This window comes from Mirounga leonina, unplaced genomic scaffold (assembly GCF_011800145.1).
Source record: "Mirounga leonina isolate KUSES-001 unplaced genomic scaffold, KU_Mleo_1.0 Mir_92, whole genome shotgun sequence".
NCBI lineage: Eukaryota > Metazoa > Chordata > Mammalia > Carnivora > Phocidae > Mirounga > Mirounga leonina.
In genome coordinates, this window is record NW_023270852.1 from 21,342,191 (window position 1) to 21,353,779 (window position 11,589).

Consider the following 11,589-nt stretch of genomic DNA (forward strand, 5'->3'; position numbering starts at 1 on the left):
ATTCACCCACTTATGAATGTAATTAAATAGCAACTAGAAGCAACAAGAATCTGAAACAATATGTTTGTAGCCCGATCCTCATATATTAAATATGCATTCTAGTTCCCTGTGTTATTTACTAAACTGATTCTAATTGTCTATTTTGTGCCAGGCTTTGTGATCTGTGCTGAGGATCCAGAGAGAACTAAAACACAGTTCCTGCCCTGCAGAAACTCTTGGCCTTTTAGAGAAGATGCACACAAAATACATTCATTCATTCAATATACTGTATTGGATATATTCACTACATCTAATTGTCACAAGTCTAGAAATAGACATGCGTAACTCTGCTGAGGAGAAATAAAAGCCTTACAAGTGGACATGTGGGCCTGCAGCCCTACAGTTGCAGTCATGCTCCCCAAGTTCTCGTGGCCCTGCCAGCCCCTCCCAGATGGCTTCCCAGAATTTCGACCCAGCCTCCACCAGCATTGCCACCACCCACAAAGGAGCCAGAGCACTGCCCACTCCAAGGGCATGGAGCTACAGCTGGAGCTGAGGATGTCTGGTAACCAAGGAATTTCCATCTCCCCTGAATCAGACAACCTTTTCAAATGGGTGGGGGCCATCCACAGAGCAGATGGCACCATATATGGAGATCTGAGGCATAAGCTCTCCCCGGAGTTCCACAGTGGCTACCCTTAAAACACATCCACAGTGCAATTCCTCACATCCCACTACCACCCCAACATGCCCACCCAGGGTGACATCTGCCTGGACATCCTGGAGGACAAGTGGCACCCTGTAGAAATGTCAGGACCATCCTGCTATCCATCCAGAGCCTGCTGGGAGAACCCAACATTCATAGCCCTTTGAACACACATGCTGCTGAGTTCTGGGGAAAAAACAAACAAAAAAAACCACAACCTTTAAAAAGTATCTGCAAGAAACCTACTCAAAGCAGGTCTCCAGCCAAGAATGCTGACTTGTCCAGCATCTCTCCTTGTGTTGTCTTTTTAGCTTTTCCTCAGATGATCTGTCCTTTCCTTTATTTCTATATAGGACTGTATCTTAACCTGTGCTGTCATTTTTGTTTTCTGTTTTTTTTTTTTTTTTAAATCAAGTTTCCAGTTGAACCCTTGTGATAAATAATACTAAATAAATACATTCTGGGATTTAAAAAAATAAAATAAAAGGCCTTACAGATAAAATAATGACTCATCTGAGCCTTGAAGCATGAGGTGGTGTGAGAGAACAATGGCTGATGGCTTCTCAAATGGAGAAAAGGACCTATGTTAGTGTTTTGTCACTAACTGGGCAAATACACAGATAAGCAGAGAAGTGTGAACTGAGGCACACCTGAGCCATTTCAGGTTTTCATCCAGACTAGCCTTGTCCTGACATGTTGCTTCCCTGAACACAGCATGGCTATTGTTTCCAGCAGAGTTACCTGCAAAGAGTGAAAACCCCGTCAATCCTGATGACAGACTGACTAACTGAACAACTGGATTATACTCGCCCATTTATTTTTAATCTGACCTGATAATACTACCAAGCTCTTCCCTTGGGAATGTATATGAAGATAAATGAGGTAATCAATGCCATAGGGTTCTGAACTCCTTAGGAGAAAAATGTTACAATAAATTTACAGTTATATTATATACTCTTTAATAAATATTTGATTGGATGTGCATAGAATATCTATGATCCCTTAAGAGATTTAGAGGAAGATAGCCAAGAAAAGACCTATAAGCCTTAAACTGCCCAAATCCCAGAAGATGATTTAAGAAATGCAATAAGTAAGTAGGTTGACCTATTTCTCATTTTAAGGACAGAAATAAAATTATCATTCCTATGCAGGAAAAGACTTCCTTCCATGGTAAGTATGAGCAGTATTAACACCAACCTTTCTCTTCCTTTAGAAACATTTCTAAGTTGAGTTTAGTATGAAAGAAGCTCAAACAAATTCAAAAATAAAACCATGGAAAGTAATTATAGTAACAGGCCCTTGGCTAACAAGTCTAGTCACTTTCATGCTGTCCCTCAGTCAGGGTATACTGTGAAAAAAGCAAGAGCATTGAAGTCATAATGAGTGGTGTTCCATTCCTTTCTCTTCCAATTATAGGCCTTCTGACCTTGGACAAGTGAGTTACACTCTTTGTGCTTTGGTGTGCTCATCCATAAAATAAAGACATTAATAGCCAATGTACAGATTTGTTGCGAGCACCCAAAAAAATAATTTTTTTTTCAAACACCTAGAACTCCAGCCAAGGTATAGCAGATGGTTGCCAAATGTTATATGTTGTGCTTTCCACCAAATGTGTGGTTTCTAACAGCCATGGCATTAGACTAAACCTAAGGACTTTAATGATGACATATTAAATAGTGATTATATTATCTTATTTTTTTCTTTTTTATCTTATTTAATCCTCAATAACCTCCTAGAGCATAGATATTAGTACTATTACTATTTTATAGATGAGAAAACTGGGCTTTAGAGAGGTTAACCGACTCACCAGATTTAGAATGTTTATAAATGGCAGATGTGGGACTTCACACCAACATTAATATAGAAGACCGCGTTTTAAAGTCACCGAGAAAAAAAGTCACCACCAGAAGCAACTGTGTGCGTGTGTGTGTGTGTGTAACTCAACCCAAGTAAACATTTAGTCTAATTCCTGTTGAATGATAATGATATTTATTATATCTCACATTTCTATGACATTTATATTTTATAAGTTGTTTTGCTTTCTGGTTTTCTGTTTGTTTGGGGGGTTTTCTTTTGCATAAGACAAACTAAGAAGTAGGGGTGAAGAAATCACTTTCCTCATCTTTTATGGGATAAAAGTGATTCTCAAAGAATAAGTAACTCTACCTTATTTTTATATATACACTATACCAAAACAATGTAGTTCTGCTTTTAATTAATTAACATCTTTTAACTTTTTAACATCTCTTAACTGCCAGATCTCTGTGATGAATTAGAAATTGTTGGGAAAGTATTCCATAACCTCACACATTAGTGTTATATGTGGGGTTAATGCTGCTAGGCTGTGGGGCAAAAGTCCTGGCCAGAAACTTCATCTGAGCTGGGACTAACCTAGTGAATTTATGCAAATCACTTATTTATGCTCAGTGTCACCTTCTCATGTAAAAATGGGTATAAAACTTTCATCTCTGTATCTTACTTGACCAGAGTGGAAGTAGCAGCCCCATCACCAGCAGCTATGCCCCACCCCCCTTGGCTCAGGTCTACCTCAGGCTCCTCAACTAACTTGGTTCTCTCTTTATCCCAGTGCTTTAGGTTTACAGTTTCTGGTTCTCTCTATCCTTTAGGATTGGTTACCTATTTAGACTACATCCATAGTTTGGTTTTAATTTTTCTCCAGTTTCTGTGTATCAAATTATTCCCAAATGCATGTACTGCAGCCTGTGGGTACTTCTCAGTCCATACTAAGTTCAGCCTGAGGAAAATGTAGTACAGCAAAGTCAAAAGTATGGACTGCTTCTTGACTGGGAGAATGACCTGTACAGAATATAAAAGAGACAAAGGGAAGTGAAAGAAAAAGAGCAAAGCTCAGAAGTTAACGGGAGAAAACAATGAGGAAAATATGGGTATAGGATGGCCATGTTCTCCCCTGGGGAGACAGTAAGAGCAGAATGTTCAGGAGACAGATGTGCTTGCAAAATTTTACGTGACCCAAACATTTCCAAACACCCTGAAGATCACTAATAGACTTTGTGGGAGTTCCTGAAATATAGGCATATCATGTTTTATTCTCAATTGTGTCTGTGGTAACTGGAGCAATACACTGATGGTGGGGTGTGGAAGATATTAGTTGAAAGGGAAACCTACCCTTCCTCCCAAAAAATGTTTCTCAGTTCTGTAAAATGTAACTAATTATTACCAATACCTAAATATTAATGCCCTAAACATTTCTATCCTTTTTACTTGTGTGGGAAAAATAGAGGCAGATTCCAACAATTTAGATTCAGATAACCCATTACTGAAAAGAAAAGAGTAGAAACATGAAGTCTGAGTTAAAAACAAAATTAGAGAAATGAATATAGGTTTCATGTAGTTATGGTTCCAAGTTTGATGAGAATAAGCACAGGAATAGGTTGATGTGTCTGTGAAACATCACCTCTTTTATTCAGTATGATTTCATGGCAGTCAACACAACATGTTTTATAAATTATAAGATGGACATTTTTATTTTTTAACACTTCTGAAATTGGGTTGCATCTTAAAATTGATGGCATGAATTGGCTTAATTAGCAGCATTTTTAACGATACATAAAGTAGCACTGAATCTTAAAACCAATAGTATCTTAGAGTCAATGAATCATGTTAATAAACGAATGGTGAATGAGCATTTGAATGACACAGAAAAAAAAAAAAAACTTATAATTCATTACAAAATTTCAGCCAACAATTCTCAAACTTAGAAGTACATCAGAATCATCAGGGGTGGGGGGGTTACTATAATACAGACTGCTACCTCCCCTCCTCTGCCAGAGCTTCAGATTCAGTACCTCTGTATTTGATGCCACTGGTCTGAAAACCACTGCTCTAGGTCATTTAAGGAAAAAAATGTCTTTTTTTAAGATTTTATTTATTTATTTGACAGAGAGAGAGTGAGAGCGCACAAGCAGGGGGAGGGTCAGAGGCAGAGGGAGAAGCATGCTCCCCGCTGAGCAGGGAGCCCGATGTGGGGCTGGAGCCCCATGTGGGTCTCAATCCCAAGACCCTGGGATCATGATCAGAGCCAAAGGCAGATGCTTAACCGACAGAGCCACCCAGGTGCCCCTTGTTTTATTTTTTCATTTCAGTTTTTACCACTACTAATTTAAAAATTTCAGTTAGACTTTTATGGCATCACACCTAGAAAATTATCACTGCTTTCTAAATTCTCTGCTTACTGCCATGCTTTCCTCATTCAGAACCAACTTTTTCAGAAATAACAGTTATCATCTGTTGTCCCTCCTCAACCCCCCCCACACACATAGGCTTAGTTTATAATTGAAGGTTATTCATAGACCTCAATCTTCCTGATCTAATCTACTTCCCTAAATGGTTTGACCATATATTGATCCCAAGAAAATTTTATCAACTGGCTCCCCAATATGTCAACTTTCCAACCAGATGCCTTTGCACTTACTTGTTGCTCACCTAAAAAGTGAAGGCTTACTTTAGTCCAGCACAGACAACTTTTCAGACTCAGCTGTAACACCATCTCCTGTTTCCAGTTTTTTCTTGAATACTCCAAAAGAGATATGATTTGTGTTGAGGCTCATTAACATTATCCTATAGTGTATATTACATAATTGTTATGTGGGTGTGCTTAGTTCTTACCTCATCTAGGGAATGATCATCTCACACTGAAATTGTATCTTATTTTATAGCATTTTTCCTTGAATGATTAACAGAATTCTTATCACATAGTTAGGACTCAATGAAAGATGTTAAATGGAAGTATATTTGGAATTAAGCTATATTTTCAAGTAAATTAGTGTTTTCGGACTAATATACAAGTGGTCAATGTATATGTGTGGTTCTATTTGACTCAATGAAAGGTTACTAAATATTATGTGGAATTTATTATCTAAGGCATCAAAAAGAACAGAGACAGAAAATATACAGGATCAATTTGGCAGTACATATATTTATTGAACACCTGTAACTTGTTATGTACATCTAAGAAACTAAGAGTAAAAGGCTAATTATACTCTACCAAGGCGCAATGTTTTGCAGAAGCCTGTGAAAATATTCTATTGAGTTAGAGCCTCAGTACTGCTCCTTATAATATTCCACTGAGGTTGAAACAAAGAGCTATACAAAAAGAATTAAATCACACTCACTGGGGCCAGAGGAAAGATGGTCCCCTCCAGACATGAAAGGAGGCAAGTGCATTTCAGAAATAAATGACTTTACATAGACGCACAGGCCTCTTGAGGGTGGAGTAGGCACTCCAGCTGGAAAGCTCTCAGACTAAATCAGACAGCAAAAGGTCATGACTGACAAAAAGGGGATCTTTTCTAACTTCTTTTTTTTACATTTGTCAACCTTAATAAGAAACTACTTGAAGCTCTTCGTGACTAACTCAGTTTCAAGTGTAAATTGAAGACAGGCCAAGACAGTGTTATGGTTCAGAAATTTTGGTAAACACATACTTGGCTTTCATATCAGCACTCTTAATTAAATAATTTTAAAGCATTTTATTTGAAAACTGCACAGGAAAAAAGGAAACATCCTAAGGCACATTATCTGCTTGTTCTAATACCTATTAAGATTCCTACATGAACTTTATATGGCAGAAGCTCTCAAGTAGCAAGAAGAAAGGGGAAATTTCATGGATATGGAAAATTCTAGACATACAGTTTTTAAATTTATATTGACCTAATTAACCTTTTAGAAATCATTACTTGTCTAATCCATATCAGATGAAATCTTATTTACTGATAAAAAACTGAGATACAGACAAGTCACACGGCCAACAACTGGAAGTACTCAAACCCATTTCTTCTAGCTGCCAGTTCTCTTTATATGCCTGGCACCCCATCCTTCTAAATGCTAAGCATCACTTTTCTGGATGTCTCCAACATTGCATTACTTATTTTTAAATCTGTGTTCCTTCAATTAGGAACACTAAATGTTTTGTTTGAAGAATTGTATTTTTGTCAGGTTTCCAAAAGACATCCTTCTGAGAATGTTTGTATGTTGTCTTTGGAGGTGATTGTTGTCCTGCATTCAGTTATTTTAAATTATTGTTGCAAAGCCTACTCTACCCTTAGTAAATAAATCTCTGCTAAAAATAATTTTTTTTAAGATTTTATTTATTTATTTGAGAGAGAGAGACTGAGAGAGAGAGAGAGCATGAAAGGGGGGAGGGTCGGAGGGAGAAGCAGACTCCCTGCCCAGCAGGGAGCCCGATGCAGGACTCGATCCAGGGACTCCGGGATCATGACCTGAGCCGAAGGCAGTCGCCCAACCAACTGAGCCACCCAGGCGCCCCTGCTAAAAATAATTTTAAAGTCAAAGAAATCTGAATATGAAAGGGTATTGTTAAAGATTTCAAATGGGAGACATCAAAGTCAGAAAAATTATTTTTTTTAAAGATTTTATTTATTTATTTGACAGAGAGAGCACAAGCAGGGGGAGCAGCAGAGGGAGAGGGAGAAGCAGACACCCCGCCGAGCAGGGAGCCTGACATAGGACTCGATCCCAGAACCCTGGGATCATGACCTGAGCTGAAGGCAGATGCTTAACGACTGAGCCACCCAGGCACCCTGAAAAATTAAATTTTTATCTATCCCTTCATCTTAACTCTCCATTCAAAATTAAATGCAGCTATAAATTGTTCCAGGTAAAGTGAATGTTTTACTCTTACTCTCTTCTAAAGGACAAAATTAAAAGTATGAAATAAAAATTAATTCAGCTGAAAAGTCATCACTTCTATTTGGCTTTCTCACTTAAAAATGATAGATTTTTCAGTGGTAAAGTGAACTGCCCTATAACCTTTTGATGAAAAGCAGTATCTCAATTTTAGGCATGATTTCTGGAACCATTTAGATTTTCTTGAAATTAATTTTTTCTCATATGACAACATATAAAAATTTGAACTTGAAACCCCTAAATTTTCTTATTTATGTCAAGAATAAAATGCAATTTGATGGGTGCTCTAATCTTCCACCATAGGAGACCTTTCACTGCACAGTTCTGAACATATTTGGGGCACAGTGTAGATTAAGAATACAAGTTCTAGGGTGCCTGGGTGGCTCAGTCGGTTAAGCACCTGCCTTCGGCTCAGGTCATGATCCCAGGGTCCTGGGATCGAGGCCCGCATAGGGCCCTGCTCTGCAGGGAAGCCTGCTTCTCCCTCTCCCACTCCCCCTGCTTGTGTTCCCTTTCTCGCTGTGTCTCTCTCTGTCAAATTAATAAATAAAATCTTAAAAAAAAAAAAAAAAGAATACAAGTTTTAGTCTCTGATTACTGGGATTCAAATTCAATTCTACTCTCAGGCACCTGGGCGCCTGGGTGCCTGGGTGGCTCAGTTGGTTAAGCAACTGCCTTCGGCTCAGGTCATGATCCCAGAGTTCTGGGATCGAGTCCCACATCGGGCTCCCGGCTCAGCAGGGAGCCTGCTTCTCCCTCTGACCCTATCCCCTCTCATGCTGTTTCTCTCTCTCTCTCTCTCTCAAATAAATAAATAAATAAAATCTTTAAAAAAAATCATTTTAAATTCAATTCTATCACTTCCTAGAAGTGTGACCTTTGCTGGAAGGGACTCAATCTCTCCATGCCTCATGTTCTCAACCTATAAAATGAAGAATGTTATAATAGTACCTATCAACTTAGGATTAAAAAAGGTAATCAACCATTTCCGAGCACAATTTTCAAAATAATTTTGTAATATAAATAAAATCTGCCTGTTACCCAATCACTCAGATAAGTCCTTAATAAATGGTTCCCATTTTTGGTGGAGATAGCATTTATCTGTATGTCTAAGATAATAATAATAATAATAATTCAGAACTCCACCCCTCTGTAACAATGAAGACATTTCTTCATTCACTTAGCAAATGTGAATAAATAAAATAAATTTTGGACTAAGTGGTGAAAATATAATGTTCAACAAAATGTAGTTCCTGACCTCCAGGAGTTTATAAATCTTAGAGAATGACAGACTAGAGGCAATAATTCAGTTTGTGAACTTTTATTTCTCCATTTATAAAATAAAGGATTGATCTATATTATCTTAGTTCTCTTTATCTTCTAAAGGCTAAATTTTATAAATTATTTTTAAAGAACAGCTTGTTGTGACACTATCATGAATCTTTGACCTCTGAGAATAAATGCAAGCATGAGTGTGAAACTGTTTTCAAAGATATTCCTTTGGATATGTAGTAGGAGACTACCATCACTAAAAAAAATTTATCTTTCTTTGATGATTTTTTATTTTTTCAATGTAAATAATAAATATTTAATATGTAAACATTAAACAACACACTATTGCACCAGCAATTGGCCAAATAAGAAATCAAATGAATAATCAAAAGATGTCTCAAAACAAAAGAAAAAGAAAACACAATATTCCAAATCCTATGGGATGCATCAAAAGCTGATATTAGAGTGAAATTTATGCTATAAATGCTTGTATTAAGAAAAAAAGCTCAAATAAACAACATTATACTACAAGGAATTAGAAAAAGAAGAAACTTAGCTGAAATTTAGCAGAGGAAGGAAGGAAATAACAAAGAAAAACCAGAAATAAATAAAATAGACACCAGAATAAATAACATATTATTGAAAGTAATCACGAGTTTTTCCAAAAAAAAAAAAAAAGACAAAATTGGCAATGCTTTAACTATGTTAAGAAAAAAAAAAAAAAAAAAAAAACAGAGAAGATTCAAAAACCAAAGTGAGAAATGGAAAACAATATAACAGATACCCGTAGAAATATATAGTGTGATAAGAGATTAAACAATTATATACTAACAAATGATTTTTGTTTAAATCCACAATAATTGAAATTTAATTAGATCTATTATTAAAATAAAGCTTTTTAAAAGAAGCTATGCACTTATACAAAAGAATAAATTCCACATTGCTGAAACAAAGATACAATACAATACAAAACTGTTATGTTGGTGTCAATATTGAGTATGCATTGGAGTTTGGAAATACTGGAGTCAACAAGACTGGTTATAAGACCATTGCAAAAATAAAAATGAAAATAACCAAAAAAACCCCCCAAAAACCCAATTACCATCATGGTAATAAGGTTAAAATTAGGTGTATGCATTTGAAATATATTAGTTAATTTTTGCCAGATTCAGCTGACTGAATAAGAAGGGTTAATACAAGCAGGCCTTGTAGGATTTTCAGTATTTTAGCTTAAATAGCTATCTATATAACCATGAAATTCATGGATTATATATTTTCAGGAATGGAAATAGCTTATTTCAAATATGACTTATAAAAGTTTTGCATAGGCATTTAGGATCTATAGCATCAATGAAGGACTATTTTTCAGTCAAGGGAATTTGAGGAGTTGATGACATAGACTATTCTTATCCAAATAGATAAGGGCATGCTAGCAGGGCCAAAATAACAACTAAACAAACTTTTTGTCCTTGTAGAGGCCTCAAAGAAACTAAGTGGGTCACTAAACTGAGCTCAACCTTCCAGGAATTCAACTTCACAGTGGTGAGCAGAGGACTTTAGTGCCATTCTAAGCACAAAAATGATGCTCAGTAGATTCTACTAACTGAAAGGACAGATACTCTGATAAGGGTCTGAGTTACACTAGAGAGAATGAGCTTAGTTGTAGCCAATGACAGAGCTAACAGGAATTTTTCAGGGAAGAGAAATCAAGGAAATAAAACAAAACAACAAACCCTACTTGAGGGGCCAAAGATCTTACCAAGGAGGTTGGGCCTCAAGGCCAGAACCCAAGTGAGCAAGATGCCGGACTGAGACAAAGGGACTGAAGAGAAGGCTGTGCAAGACCAATGCGCTCAAGTCAAGTTCCTTGGCAGGCTGTTCATCCTTAACAAAAAGATCATCCTGAAGGAAAGCAGATGGTCTCATCCCCCTCTCAAACTCAAGTAGAAAGAAATTTCTTCACTATGGCCATGCTTGGATTTTACTGACTCATGGCCTGGAATGGAAGGAAAATCTAATAGCCAGGTAAATCCTGCCAGAAACGATTTGGGGCCGCAGCAGACAGGTGCTGCCACCCTCGGGGTCTAAAGTTCTGAGTTCACTCTTCTCTAAAGGGCACTTTGTGGGGGGTGGGGGGGAAATGCAATTGTCTCAAAGCTCCAGGGAAACAGTATCTGAAGGGAAGGGAGAATTTAAAAAGGAAGAGCTAAGAAAAAGAAAACAAAGGACATTCCTTGAAAAACCTTACTAAAAAGTCAGGTTTCTCAAGGGATTGTGCCTTTCAACCCTTATGGATGTTGTGCAGCCAGTAAGTGACTATCAGATACTGAGGATCTGTGAGGAGTAAAGCAAATAGCACAGCAGCAGTTATTAATTTGGTGTTGGAGGAAGAGTCTGTAACAGCATTCTCCAAAATAAAAGCAGAGGAACAAGTAACTTGGGAAATAGAATTTTTGCTTTAAGATGATAATTTGTAGAGGCATATGATTTGAATGAAATCTTTATACTGTGTACTTCCCATTGTGTTTTTCTAGGTACAAAATAATATTCATGGCAACAATTGGATTTTAAAAAATACAGATACAAAAAGTAACCATAAAAATTAAATATTACCTAGAAAGTCCCCCACTATATACAAATAATAGCTGTTAAGATATTGGTTTTGATTCTTTTAGAATCATATTATAAAGAAATCATACAGTAGATATAATTTTGTGTTTTTTCAAACTAAATATATTACAAGTATATTTACATATTACATATATATTCTTTTATTGCCTTGTTTTTGAAAAATACATAATTTTATTCTATGAGCATACACTTTATTTAACTAGTCCTTTGTTTTAGACATTTAAGTTAACTCCCATTTTCCAAAGGGAACTGAAATTAACATTCTTATTTCTAAATCTTTGCTCATATCTACGATTATTTCCTAAAAATAAATT

The 11,589-nt window shown here is 36.6% G+C and overlaps 1 pseudogene; it reads left to right on the forward strand.

Moving 5' to 3' along the window:
- The first annotated feature begins 430 nt into the window (after positions 1-430).
- Positions 431-961, forward strand: LOC118004030 (annotated as a pseudogene).
- Positions 962-11,589: the final 10,628 nt, after the last annotated feature.